The sequence below is a fragment of the Copadichromis virginalis genome, linkage group LG3 (genome assembly GCF_057382275.1).
Source record: "Copadichromis virginalis isolate Kocher_CV1m ecotype Utaka linkage group LG3, C_Virginalis_male_GT1.1, whole genome shotgun sequence".
Taxonomy (NCBI): domain Eukaryota; kingdom Metazoa; phylum Chordata; class Actinopteri; order Cichliformes; family Cichlidae; genus Copadichromis; species Copadichromis virginalis.
Genome location: NC_140620.1, coordinates 34021352 through 34037079, shown reverse-complemented (window position 1 = coordinate 34037079; position 15728 = coordinate 34021352).

Sequence of the window (15728 nt, the reverse complement as noted above, 5' to 3'; positions counted from 1 at the left end):
TTATGTGAAGACATCCACTCACAGCCACGATGGCACTTTGCACTTTGTCGTTTCAGGCCTGAAGCATCAACTCCAGTTATAGCAATCACAATAAGTTATTTCATCACATTCTGTTGCTTTCTGCAAGAATGAGTTTACAAAAGTTTTTTAAAAGAATATTGTGCCTCCTTTCTTTTGAAACAAACCAGCTGTGTCAGCTGAACAGGTAGGAAAAGCCCTTTTAACTTCCTCCTTGTTAGAAACACAAAGGATATAAAGTGCTATATCAGCACATATTAGTATTGGCAAATCTATATTTTGGCTTCACCTTATAAAAGCAATCATAAACAAAGTGACAGTGAGTGTTTTATACAATATAAGTGACGCATTCCCCTTTGGGCCAAGCTGTAAACACTGTGAACTTCTGGCTCTTTATTGGTTGAGAGCCTAAGTGAACAGAAGCAGATACTCGGTGGGACTTTTGGAGTGAATTTATCTGGCTGACAGTTTTTTAATATTTTTCACGGGAATTATATTACCAGAGGGCAGCAATGTCAGTGCGCCCCAGGGTGGCTGTGGCTACAATGCAGCTTGCCATCACCAGTGTGTGAATGTGTGTGTGAATGGGTGGATGACTGGATATGTAAAGCGCTTTGGGGTCCTTAAGGACTAGTAAAAGCGCTATACAAATACAGGCCATTTACCATCGACTGCATATTCATACTAGAGTCTCTGTTTTCTGAGAAAATGACTTCTCACAAGTGCACACATTACTCTAAAGGATACTTTGACTGAAACTTGTCGTTGGCTGCACTCCATGTGCAGACATGATGAGGAAAAATGGGTTTTCTTGCGCCTGTTATTCAGGAGACACCAATAAGACACATTACAGCTCCCTCCTCGTCTCATTAGTACGATCAGAGAGTCAATCTCATTCACAAACAAGCTTTTCTCTGAACTCCATCTCACAGCCGCCCTTTGCCACCCCAGCCCATCCTTTCACCTGATGACTCAAGACTTCCCAGATGCCTTCCAGTAAAATGCACGGCGGAGGTTCTGCTCCAGACGTACATCATGTGGGCGACTCGGACTGAGTCAGCGTCAGAAACGTATTTAGAAAAATTATTTTGCCTCCTGCAAAGAGTGAGGTTTTTTTTCTCTTCTGCTTGAAAAGTTACATCAGTTCAGTTTATTTACTTCAACTTCACAACAACTCTCACCTCAAGCTACTTTATTTATTTGTAGGTTAAGATGCTGCAACATCAAATAGGAAAATCCAATGATGAGCAAGCATCTTGTCTCGATGTATCTCAAAGAGTTTCGTCATGAAAAAGATGCTGAGCATTCCTGCGGATCATCATGTAATTAAACGGCCGCTACTATCAACAGATTAGTGGCATCGATCTCAAAATTATGAGAGAATGCTTTATTTCTTATTTTTTTTATTAGGAATACTAAATGCTGTTAACAATTAGAGCATCCATTCATCTGTCCATCTATACAAACAGTCCTCTTCCCACTATGCTGGTTGGAGACTATGGCACCACTAACATTATTGCATATTGTGTTCAGTGAACAGCCAAATCACATTTGCTTCAAAGACAGGGACCAGATCTGTCACCACTCACAGTTACTACACAGTCACTCACAACTTTGGTGCATGAAGGCAGCGATAAAGTGGCAATATGACTGAGCCAGTCTGCAATTGGATTGTGGTTGTGATGGCCTTTTCTTTTGCACATGAACTTAAAAATCTCAAAGACTATTAAAAACAAAAACCTTGAAATGTTAATTTCAGTTCATTTCATTTCAGGTTTATTTATATAGCACTAAATCACAATAACAGTCGTCTCAAGATGCTTATACCCAACAGTAATAGAGAGAAAACCCCAACAAAAATCAAAAACACCAATAACAATATACACATATTTAATATTATGGTACAGTTAGAGTACCATCTGAAAGCTCCAGACCCTTCTTCTATTTGGATTAGAGTATCTACTGATATTTTGGCTTTTCTGGTAACACTTGTCCTACATATTTTGATATATCTGTCTAAGTTACAGAACCTGTTCATCGTGATGGACCAGGGAAAATTTTGGGCTTTGAGACATCGATGCTCAAACATTGCCTTATGTGAATCGAAGATGGTGAAGCTAGAAATGCTCTAAAAATTAGGATGGAATGACCTATATGTATATCTGCAAGTTCCTTTCTTAAGGCGCACAATATAGCGAGGCGAATGTTTAAATCAAGCGTGAAAGCTGATTTACAAACGCTTGCGACACCCGTTTTACTGCACCAATATTTAATGTTGACAGAAGCATGTCTTATTTTATTGCGCTTCACATTAAAATAAATTGACTGCGTCTGTGTTTGGAAAACAACATTTGCCCATCACTCATAAAATTTACCACGCCTGTGAGCACTATTTGCGCTCACGTGCTACTTTTCTCCGTTTTGTAAACGTGGCCTTAAGAAGGCTAAAGTTGACACTGAGATCTGAGTGGATGTCAGTGTGGTGGGCATAGCCACGCTGCAGAGTTTAGCATTTTAAAGTGTTTTGCTAGCTGAATCCTGTCAGTTAGTAAAACTTCTCCAACAATAATGAGAACAAAACTAAAAATTATTAATTATTTTTCACTCTTATGTGACACAGACTAATTCCCTCTACTTTACTGTCAGTGTGAGCAAGCTCTTTTGTAGTCCACCTCCACTGAACAGACGCTCTCTGAACGGAAGTTGCTGTTATCCACTTGGTATCGATTGCCTTTAGGGGGGGAAAAAATCAAGGCAGCTTTAAAAAAAATGGAAATAAAAGGGTTACACCAGCATCAGTATCCCACCACGCGATATTAACGTTGTAACAAAGAGACACTTTTAACTGTGCCTTCTCTTTGCTTGTTTGTTTAGTTTGCCGTTTTTGGACTGCAGCGCTTGTGCTTAGAAATTGAATGCACTGAAATTGATTCTCATCCGATGTCTCTGTTCTAGCACCACAAGAATATAATGTACATGCTGTTTTATCACTCAGACCTGTGAATCTTTCAATACAGGTTCAGTATCATCGCTCTAACCTTTAGTGGAGGAGGATGGATGATGAATCCAGCAGTGCAGAGAGAGCAGCACTGTGGGTGTTTCTGTCACTGATAGACTTTAATTATGCACCAGGAGCTGCTACAATAGGAGAAAACAGCAACCTTGATATAAAATAACTGTCATAATCATTCTTATACTTGTCTGTGCTTATAGAAACTTTAATACGGTCAAAACAAAGCTGATTGGAGTCACACTGATGCCACAAGGTTTAAGCTTTTCCATATTTTGCCCCTTTTCTTATTGACTTACAAATAAACCTCGCAATTGTTTCACAGTGTCCTATATCAGATTTAGGCAATGGTTTCATTAGAGCATTCACACATGAACAACTGTATAATTTATGTGTGTTTCGTGGTAACATTTACACATAGACAGTTTACAGTCTATGTGTGGCATGTATATTGAGGAGGAAGTCTCTTTTAACAGGCCTGTATAATCAGGCCTCTGGGGCAACATTATCACATAAAAGCATACAAGCAGGTTTGAATATATGAATAAATAAGCAAACAAGATGCTGTGTGTGTGTGTTTCAGAGAAAGAAACACATTAAAGCGACGTCATCTAAGAGAGGAAAATGGAAAGGAGACTGAAAGTGTCGCAGTGTGTGTGTGTGAAAGAGTTCTCCCACCTGACCTGCAGGGTCAGAAGGCTAATAGCAACATGGTAGTAAGCCGTGAGTGACTCATTCTCCACCTCTGGGCTTGAATGGCATCCCTACAGTAATTTGCAATTATATTAAAAGCTGCGTCACGGCCCGGCAGGGGCGTTTCTTGTCTCATTTGACGTACTTTTCCAAATTCTGCTGAGAGAAACTGAGCCAGTGTTGATTTTGCATGTCTCAGGTATCTTGTCACACTGCTTGTTTTTTTCTTTTCTAGTCTTTTTGGACCGTCTCTGATGGGTTTTTTTTTTTGCCATTTTTTTTTTGCCATTTTTTTGTCTGTTTTATCATTCACTGGCTGTGATCTGTAGACTTTTCAACTGCTGGGACCAGGTTTGTGAGCCACAACATGAAATGGAAGCTGACTAAAATACAAGATTGTTCAAATACATAATGCATGCCTTGAGTCAAACTCCAGGCCTAAGGTGTGCATCATCAGGCACAGCTGCATTAACTGCTCCCATTTCGAGTGACCCCAGGCCCACCTTTGTCCACACCTTCTCATCCATGGAAAATTCAGACTGCTCTCTTTCCTGGGGCATCAGACACTGCTGTTTCATTAGAGCTGCTAGAGTCTCACTTCTACCCACGAGGAGTCCTTTCTAGCCCCGGAGTGACACGCTGGTTTATTGTAGGAGTGAATTGGAATATGGATATGGATACCTTCAGCGTGAGAGTTAATGCTGTCAGCAGCATATTTTACTCAAAAGTGGGTGATGCCTAAAGTTAACCACTTAGTTTTTTGTGTCAGATGTTATATCCCAACCTCTCCCAAGCTGTGCATCTTAGGTGACATAATGAAGTAGATATAGAAGTATTTACATCACTTATACTCACTTCCTAATGCATCGCTAAGAAGACTATCCTCATGCACCGGAAATCCAAAAAAAAAGTATGTACTAGTCAATACAGAAATTTACTTCAGTTTGGAGAGAATGTCTTCCTCCTCAAAAAACCCAAATGGATAAATTTGTTTCTCTCTGGTTCCCACTGATCAATTACATTACTTAGTGAGGGTGATCAGCTGTAGTCTCGTTTGCCTGTATGCCTTGCAGGTGGATGAACGTGTTCTCTGGGACTACTGGGGTCTGGCGGCTTCCTGGGGGATGGAAAACTGCGATTGCCGTTTTGGAGGAACAGGGTCTCTGCCTCAGGTAGTGGCGGTGGGGACTGGGGTGCTTGTGGTAGTGGGTCCTGTTCCCCGGTCAGGAGGCTGGCCTCCTTTGAGTGGGTCTGGGGCCTGGGTTCCTGGTCGCCTGAAACCCAGGCTGCATTCCTCCTTCCCCAGGGTAGGTCTGCACCCCTTTGGCTGGCTTGCGGTGTAGTGTGCATCAGTCAAAGCAGGGAAGTCTTGTCTGTGCCTTGGGGACTCATGCATGCCCACAGGCCCTTTGGGTGGGGTGTCCAGGTAAGAGACATCCGTTTCTGGGTGCAGTTTGTTTTAGACCAAGACCAGTGTGTCCATTTACTGTGTGTCTCTGTCTCACCTTGTCCTCTGGGGCTCCCAATCTTTGGTCATGGGTGCCCGATCTAGGACCCCCCTCCTTCTCCTGCTGGGACGTGTACACAGATATCACCGAGATGTGTGACCTCAGGTCCTCAGTACTCTTGGGGGCTGCGGATGGCCCGGTTTTGCCAGATCTACCTCTGGCTCCTAGAGGCTGTTATTCAGGCATCACGCTCATTTGAAAGTATATTTTGTGACACACGCACTCACACTCTCTCTCTCTTTCACACTCACACACAAAGACCCCACAAGATGGTTGTTGATTTATATACCTGTGCATTTTGTAGTTTTTGTGTTGTAAGTGCTGTTTGTTTGTTTTTCATTCCAGGTGCAGCAGTTAGCAATATGTTTTAAATTTCTATTTGTTCTCTATCCCTTTATTACCCCCCCCACCCCCACACACACACACCACCATAATGTAGTCACTGAAATAACACAAATAGAAATGAAGAAATAAACAGATAGACCCCGAACAAGAGGAGCCTGCAAAGAATTTGTAGAGCTGGTCCTGGAAAAGCAAAATGTATTTGGCACAACACTGTATTCAGATCATACTTCTGATTGCAAAAGCTGCCAGACAGGACAGGATTAAAAAAAACCCATAAATGAATAAAAGTAGAAGAGGAAATGCTAGGATTTTCACCAGATTAGAAATGAGTACATCAGAGGTACTGCTCAGGTGGAGCAGTTTGGAGCCAAAGTTAGAGAGGCTAATGTGGTTTGGACATGTGTAGAGGACAGATAGTGGATATATTGGACAAAGGATTTTGAAGATAGAGAAGAGCAGCTGAAAGAAGAAGAAAAAAAAAGAAAAAGGAGCCTGGAACTAGGCTAGTCGTTGTCTGGTAAACGTATTGTAAAATGGTTGATTTGATCCTTTATCACAGAAAGAATTGGATGCTCACTCAACTGGAAGTACAAGAGACATGAAGCTGAATCAAATATGTTGCCGGCACTGTCCAGTGTATATTTATAAAAAACAGAATGAACTCTAATTTTAACCTTTGTTTTCAATAAGTCCTTATGATCATTTCATTTTCTGCTACTGCCCAGTTGGCTGCAATATATGGTGACACTGGTGACAGAAAAAAACCATCAGACTAAATACACAGTGTGATCCAATACATGGATTAATGGAGCATCACACATTCCCTTGATTTCACTTGGCTACGGCCACAAACCTGATCAAATGCCTGTCAGGTGGGTTAATCCTGCAGCCTGTTATAACGCAGCAGGTTCACTCTTGAACGTACACACTCCAGTCCCACTGGGACATGCAAACACACAGACTGTACACTGAATTATTTCTAGTGGTTCCACTCAACTCGACACTTCTGTAGGGCCACGGCGCGATGCCACCAAATGTCTAGGCCTTGTGAGAAATAATGATCATTAGAGACCTCTAAACTGAGAAACACTGAACGCACAATGCTGTTTGATTGTTTTTTTTAAATACCACACACACACACACACACACACACACACACACACACACACACACACACACACACACACACACACGTTCTGGCAGAGATCTGCCTGTCATCCAGGGACCTTTCAAGAACCTTGAAGTATATTTACTGCACCTCAGAGCTCTTCAGAAGCACCTGTCCTCCTGTTGACTTGCGTCAGGCGTCTTGGAAGTTGCTGATGTGTCCTTGACACTCTCTCTCTGCATCTGCGGAAGTCAGTTTGAAGAAAGGGGTGTCACTATTTGGTGCAAAAAGTAAAGCAACACACTGAAAGGGTAGAAAAAGCTGCATGCCTTTTGGGCTTCACTGACAACCAAATTTAACATGCTGGGTGTTGAGGAGACATGCGTGTAGGTGTGTGCATTCGTTTTCTTGTGTAGGTGGACGTTGTGAGATGGAGCATTAAATATGTTTGTAGAGAAAACCTGTTTGCGTGTGAGCCTGAAGGCGTCCTCCGATGCGGGGAAAAGATCAAACACTTAAATTCTCTTTGTTGCACCTGCAGTCTTAAATTCTTTGGGGGTGCACATGTGCATTTAATTGATTTGGTTACCGGTGAAGAATACCAAATATGTCTTTCACACAGAAACACAAACACACGGGTATGAGGGTTTGTTTGCGGTTTGTTCACTTTTAAAAAAGATGCCTATAATACAAATGCATAATTTTATATTTTAATGCAGTACTAAATAATCTAATGCTTATGCAGAATTGACACAAGTCACATAGCAAACCTCGTGGCCTATTATTATAGGATATACATTCATGTGAAGGTTTTCACTGGACCCTTGTGAAAAACTTAACACACCCTTACAGTTTGCTGGACTGCAGCATTCATTGACACCACCTTGGATATTCACCACATCGTCAGACCTTTAAACACCAATGCCCAACGTGCGGCTCGAACTATCGGACTAAGAGTCTCATGCTGCGCTATCTAGGCTTGATGTATGGAAACTCGAATGACTTGAATCACCAAAGAGCTACATCTCAGACTCAACAGGCCTCGTGTATACATTACCAGGCATACCTTTCCACAAAGGTTGCCAGTTGAAAGCATCTTCTCTTTAACCTCCTAGGACCTGGCGTCCACATTTTGGGTTATTTAGACCAAAATACTCAATTTTGCTCTACATGGGCCTGATATCCACTTACGAGGACATTATACTGCTATGGTTCTATCAAAAGTTTAAATGAATATCCTCATATGTGGCTCTCATTTTTCTTAAAAAACAAGGTAAAAAATAAAATCTGGTAATTCTTTGTTTTTACATTCATCAGGTCCCAATCAGCCCAAATATCAAAGAGAAATTAAAAATCCATGTCGTGGAAGAGTTCGGGTCTTAGGAGGTTAAAAAGAACATGGCACTACAGCTTAGGTGTGCAAACATACATCCTGAACAAGATTTCTGGAACAATGTGCACGTTGAAGCAACTGTTGCCTTGGTGCTACATTAATAAAATGGAATTTAACTGAACTGAATTGAATCAAGGCAGCACGGTGGCACGGTGGTTAGCACTGTTGCCGCACAGCAAGAAGGTCCTGAGTTCAATTCCACCATCAGGCCGGGGTCTTTCTGTGTGGAGTTTGCATGTTCTCCCCGTGTTTGTGTGGGTTCTCTCCGGGTACTCCGGCTTCCTCCCACCATCCAAAGACATGCAGCTTGTGGGGATAGGTTAATTGGATAATCCAAATTGCCATTAGGTGTGAATGTGCGAATGGTTGTCTGTCCCTGTGTGTTGGCCCTGCGACAGACTGGCGACCTGTCCAGGGTGTACCCCGCCTCTTGCCCTATGACAGCTGGGATAGGCTCCAGCGCCCCCCGCGACCCTGAAAAGGATAAACGGAAGCGAATGGATGGATGAATTGAATCAATCAACCAGTAGAGATGTCTGGGGAAAACCAACACAGCATATCAGCACTAAACCCTCATACCAACTGTCAAGAACGGTGGTGGACAATTGATCATCTATGTTTGTGTTACAGCCACAGGACCTGGGTACCTTGTGGCCATTGTGCTGACCATGAACTCCTCTGTATACCAAAGTTTTCTCTTCAAACATGAAACCTTGTGTCTGACAGATGAAACTTGGTCTTGCAAAAGGGCAATGATCCGAAGCATAGCAGCAAATCTACAACAGAATTACTGAAGTGTTTACTGGACCAGTCAAAGTCGAGACTTCAACCTGACTCTAAAGCTGTGTTGTGTTGCCTGCAAACCTCAATGAATGAAAGAAGAGTGGGCCAAAATCTTCCACAACCAAGTGAGAGACTGACTACTTTTCTTTTAATAACAGCTCTAATTAACAGTAGAATATGAAGCAATATTAAAAGAGTACTCCTAGTAATCATATTCCCATGACTCTCCTATTCTCATTGCCTTTAATATATGTGCATTACCCTTTAAAGCATCTACAGCACACATGGAAAAAATGCGGTCCAAAGCATCTTAAAAAGGGCCCACAATCAATGTAGGAATGAATTGGACGAAAGGAAAACTTAGTTTGACTTTCAAGACAAATGCTATTTATTGTATCTTAGGAGGACTGTTTCAGACTGTTGATTATTAATGCCTTCCTGTGTAAGACAAAGTGTTTGGTGTATAAATACTAGCCTAATCTTCTCTTCGTTCAGTCTGCAAAGCAGTGCTGTTTAATTTTAAGAGAAAAGAAAACAACATCTCTCATTTCACAGTTACAGAACAAATTTGATTTCCGTTCATTCACATTCATGAAACAGACCATTTGTTCAGACTTGTTACTGTGGATATCAATTTCTCCTTCATTCGCCGATGGGGACAAATGTTGCATTTTGATGAATGTAAAACTGTTTTGGATCTGCAAATATGCAGTCAAGGTATCATTGACCTATGGATTGGTGCATATGGGGCAACAAGATGCTGGATTTGCATGGATTGTTTTATGCAGAGCTTTTCACTGTAACCTCACAGGACACCAAATTGACACGGAAAGTTCAACATTTCTTAATGGAAAGTTAAGCCTAAGCCTTTGTATTATAAATACGCACTTGGGCGTTATGCTCGCTGTATGTGTAAAGTTATGCTGATATACAATAAACTGTACATGTGTTCAGTGGGTAGAGGGTAACGTCTACGAATTAGAAGGTTGTCGTTCGAGTACCTGCAGCAGTCTGCATGTCAAAGTGTACTCAGGAAAGACACTGAACCCCAAGCTGCCTCCAATATATCTACTGGAGTCTGAGTGTGCAAACGTTAAGTTAAACATGCTTAGGCATAGAAAAAATGCACTGTGAGTGGGTGAATGAGGCTTGTAGTAAGAAAGCACTTTGAGTCCTCAAACAGAGTAGCAGAGCATTTTAAGGATCAGTCGAATGAGATTTTAAAGGCTCTTAAAGAGAATATATTCATTAAATGTGCTTCATGGGTTCAAACGTGCACCATGTTTGTACTTAAAGTACACAATATTTTTATTCTTTAACTAACAGAAGGAAAATTGAGCATTGTTAACAGCTGATTCTTAAGAGAGATTTAGGAGGCAGGAGGTTAATGCACCAGTTTAACAGCTTACAGCTTCAGATTCACAGGTTGTCTGTTTGACTCGATCCTCTTTATACGCCTATTTAAGACATACAGCCAGCTTCATCGCGAAGACCCCATCGACACTAAAGAGCTAAAGAACGATATCTTTAACGTTAGTTTTCTTCATCTTCCCTGGAGACTGTGGTTAACAGTAACGGCGAATCAAACGAGAACTCCAGATCAGATTTAATTAGTTGCCTGTCAACGCTGCAAAGGATCCCCACTCAACTTCAAAGTGGCACAGCTTACACTGAAAACCAGTGGAGTTTCGAATATTGCTGGTAATGATTGGGGCGGGCGACGAATGAGTAATAGGAGGTTCTACGAAACGGTACAGCTCAGAGCAGCTCATTAAAAAAAGTGGAAGAAATGAAGGTGAAGGTAGTTCATTTTAGTTTGGGCCTCCTTTTAAATCTTTGCAAACTGAACGTTGAAGGAAGCACACGTGAAACACTCTGTGTCTCTATGATACGTGTACGATAAGAAAGGCTGTTATTAAGTGTCACATCCCCTCATCCTGGAGAAATTTGGCAGACAGACTCTCTGCTGCCATATTTTCATTCACAGGCTGTCATCTGTCAGACTGAGAAAGTTTCTTTTTCCCGATGTTTTTTTTTCATACTGTCAGTTGATCTACCTTGTTTTCTACCTCTTTCAAACTAAAGTCCCCACCACATTCAATAAAACTGAAAGTAGGAGGATTATGTGTAATTTCAATCAGGTTACATGCAGATAAAGTGCAAAAAGACAAGCCACTGTCATGTAAGGGCAGTTTTACTCTTTGGGTTTGTTTAACATGCAGTATATTTTATAAACAACTTAAATATTTACTGACAAAGTGATATTTAAGAGGCTACGTATCCAGCTAAAAAAAAATCAGGAAAAAACCTACAATGAGACAAAGAGGCGACAATTTCTGCTCCAGAGTTGCATGCTTTAGTAGTAATAGACAAACAACACCATTTCTGTTAAATGCCTAAATTCGTAAAATTGGTTTTGGCCAATTTCTTTTCAACTAATTGTAAATATTTACTCATAGAAAAAAAGACTCCTCGCTGGTTATATATGGCGTATATAAGAGTGCACTGGATGCAGAGCAGCCTGTTAGGATGCCTGGGTCGTTGACCCAGGGTTTTTGAGTTTATTATATTATTTATCATTTCCAGTCTTTGGTTTCTTTGTTAGAGTTCTGTCTTATGGTTTATGTCTCTGTGTAATCCTTAGTTGCTGTCTCCCCTGTCGGCTATATCTCCGTGTCTGTGTCTGCCCTGGTCCCACGTCTCTGTTCCCTCTGTAGTGCCTGCATGTGAGTCTGTGTCTTTTGTTCAGTCTGTGTTATGTTTCCTGTTTTGCTTTGAAGGTCCATGTCTTATGTTAATGTATCTGGTTTTGCTTCCCCTGTTTCGTTAGGCCTGATTTGCCCCAGCTGTGTTTCCCTCCTGTTACTCATTCCCTGATTGCTCCCTCTGTGTATTTAAGCCCTGTGTTTTCATCTGGCTGTGTCGTGATTTACCCTCATCTTGCTGTGTAAGCTTATTTTGTATTCCTAGTTTTGTTACCCTTTTGAGTTTAGCATTAAAGCTGTTTTGAGTTTGCGTTTTGCCTCTGAGTGTCTGCACTTTGGGTCCTCCTACTACCACTCCTGCCTGCACACAGCCTTCACATGACACAGCCAAAGTTTTCAATTAACAAAACAGGTTTGATAGACACAAAGTAGCAGTTCACAGCTTTAAGGGGAAAAAGCAACAGTGTATATATCGATAACCATTACGTTGAACTGTGTTTGTCTGCGTTTGTGTGTCTTTGTGGGCACGGCTGTTACAGAGGAAATATTGGATTCCATTTACAGTAACTGGTCTCAGTGGAAATGTACAAGCTAATGAAGCTCAATAAGCACTTTTACTGCTGCTTTCCTGCATGCTCTCTTGCACTGTGTCTGCCTATGTCTCATTTTGTAGTTGTAGTAAATAGTTATAAAGGTTCTGCTTGACCATCATACACTGTAACAGTGTGTTGCTGAAGTTCCCTCCCGTATGAATGGTCTTAATGATCAATAAAGACCACTAAACCAACCTGGAACATCAATGAAACTGCTGGAGAAATCGACCATTTTATTTGTACTTTTGCAGAAGTCATCGCATACCTGAAAAGCAGCCTCACAGAGATCTGCAGCCCAATGTGAAGCTTTTCGACATCCAAACGCAAAGGCACATAATAACAAAGCCAAATCAGTGATAAAAGAAAAAGTACAATATCTCAAATAAAAACTGTGCTACAACTATCTCCAATATGGCTACCAGTTACATCACCTAAGGTCTGTTTTGTAATTGTAAAATGCATAACTGTTAAAATACACATTTACTAAAACCAAATAATAAAGTCAAATAATGAAGCAGACAGGTTACAGGAGCAGAAGACCACACCACTTGCTACTTCTGTCAGGTAAGAACAGGAAACTGTCCAACGTGCACAGGCCCAAACACAGAAGATTAAAAGCACATTGCCTGGTCTGATGAGTCTTGATTTCTCTCTCAACATTCAGATTTTAGGGTCAGAATTTTGCATAAACAACATGTATCCATCCTGCTTTGTATAAATGGTTCAGGCTGTTGGTGGTGTTAAGATAAAGGATTGTTAGTCTACTCTATAGGAGCTCTCACAATGCTCTAACTACAAACCTCAGCGACGCAAATGCTTTAACCAAACTGGGGATTAAACCAAGAACCTTCTGATTAGGAGTCAACCTCCTCTAGTCCCTGAACTACAACACCCACTCATCAGGAGTTAGGAAGGCTGGGACTAAGACTGTTAGGATCTTACCTGACTGTAAAATTCCATAACAGGTAATGTCCCTAAAGGAGCAGCACCCAACATGGACTTATGTAGCACTTTATACAACATGTCTCATTCACTTTTTCTTATGTTTTCTATCTAACATTCACACTTTAGTTGGTGTATCAGAGAGCAACTTGGGGTTCGTGTCTTGACCAAGGGATACATGCAAACTGGAGCAGCCGTAAGCACACTCTTACTACTTCCAGGAGGGATTATATGGGTTAGTAGCAGTCAGGTGCTGCTAATGAAATGCACTTGATTAACTGATCATGAGCAAGGGTGAGGATCTCAATAAGCACAGAAGTTTTTGCAATATAACTGACCATAAGGTGAAAGCCCAACGCAGGCCTTGAACCCACAACCCTTAAATTAAGTGCCTCATGCACTACCGACTGAGCTAGCAGGCCTGTGAGGTTGTGCAGTGAAGGGACAGAGGCAGAACAATGAATGTGAACATTACAATGACCTCCACAGTCAGCAGATCTTAAGCCAACAGAGCACATTGGGGACGTAGTGACACGGCATCAATTTTTTTCCATCAGAACTGTCTTAATTCTTTGTGGCAAAGTGTAACTCACGAAGTGAAGGGCGAGTGTATATACACAGACATAAAGGTGGAATGGAGAAAGTGCTGCTTTCAGTGAAAATAAAAGCCAAAGCCTCAAAATTTGGTCAGTAGAAGGAGTAGAAGCAGAAAGATTAATGCGTGCTCTGTTAGTCAAAAAAGGCTGAGACTCGCCAAGGTGAAAGGTCAATCATGTTCCTCTCCATTGATTCTGTAACAGAGAACCTCATCATCCCCTATCAGATGTCCTCCCTAGCATCTCTCTTATCCCCTCTCAGCTGAACACACTGTACCGGAACGAATGATAAACAGTTACAAAGTCAGAGAAAAAGTGAGTCAGAGACATTTAAATACCAAAACACCCTGCATGGATTGAGGTCTTCAAGTAACCTTTTCCATTTTCAGGTTTATTTTTATTAGATTATTCTGTTTTTCCCTTGTTTTCCTGCTCCTTCTTCCATCCTCTCCACTTAGCATCTTTGATCCCTTTGCCAGCTACTATTACACCATGTGTGCTCCCTCTCTCTCTGCTGGCTGCCAGCCATTCTCAGCATCTACCATTTTACCTTCCACTTCCCTGCAATTTACTTTCTACCTGTTCTCATGTTCTTTCTTATTCACCTTAGCCTTTATTTCTCTTTCCTGCCTGCGGTGTCAACAGGTACAAGTCTGTTTATGCTGTCTTCATGCTAACAAGCAGATCAGTAATAAAACCGGAAATTGTAGCTCTGCAGTGTGTGAACTGCTAAACCTTTTCCATGTTAACATGCAGATTACTGTTTGCTTTAACCAAGTTTTAAAACTGGGTGATTTGATAAATTATGAAAGCAGAAAATGTGGTTTAATAGAGCCCCAACATATCTTAAAGACCTCATAGTACTTTATTCCCTATCGGATTGCAGGTTTACTTGGTTTACGACTGGTATGTTCAGTCATTAACAATTATTAAACTCTAGTGGTGCAACGGATCACGGTTGATCCGTAATCCGAACCGATCCCACTCCACAGTTTGGCACGCACGTGATCCGAAGATTCGAAAAAGAAGAAAAAAAAGTATGTGTGTCTGTTGCGCGTGGTGGGTCTGTCAAGTGATAGTTATGGCCAGCGCTGGTGGTCCAAGTGGAGCAGCCCTTTGCTGCCCAGTCCGATCGGGCTAAAGCTATTACAAAAGCTACTGGGGTGTTTAGCTGCAGATGGGAGGCCGTATTCCATTGTGCAAAACAATGGAACCGTGACCGTGACCGCCCGTTATATCACAGCGGAGTGCTAGATACAAAGCCCTGTACTGCCCTATATTGCACCTTAATTTGTTTTTATACATTTGCGTGGAATGAGTCTTGAGTTGAATGTTTTTAATAGGCAAAAATACTTATAAAGTTAATAAATAAATGTTAAAATGTTGTCTTTTTTTCTTTTTTGCTGTTCCGAAAATTAATCCGATCCGTGACTTAAAACCATCCGATCGGAACCGTGAGAATTTTGATCCGTTGCACCACTATTAAACTCTGACTCTCTCCCATTTGGTGTTTGTCCCGTCTCTCCCTACTCTCTTTTCTTTCCCCTCACTCCAACCGGTCACAGTGGATGGCTGGTTGTGCCAGAGGTTTCTTCCTGTTGAAAGGGAGTTTTTCCATTCCACTGTCACCAAATGCTTCTTCATAGAGGATTATGTGATTATTGGGGTTTCTCTGTAATATTGTAGAGATTTTGCCTCACAATATAAAGCTTGTTTTAAATTGTTACTATATAACTGAATTGAACTAAATTAAACCTGTAATAATTACCTAACATGTGATTGTTTCCAAAAGGCTAACCAGTTTTGCACCCAATGCTGACCAAACAGAGTTTGCTACATTTCCTGCTGCTGATAGGACAAGTTATGAAACAATCAGTTTCAAAACTTTTTTTTAAAAATAAAGTGTTTTTCAAACTACATATCAAACCAGCTCAAAATCTCTCCTCACTCCACTTTTGTCATTCTTCTTGTCATCTCTCTTTCGTTTCTCTTCCTCCCTGCATACATGCATTCACTTCACACTCCTCCATCTCT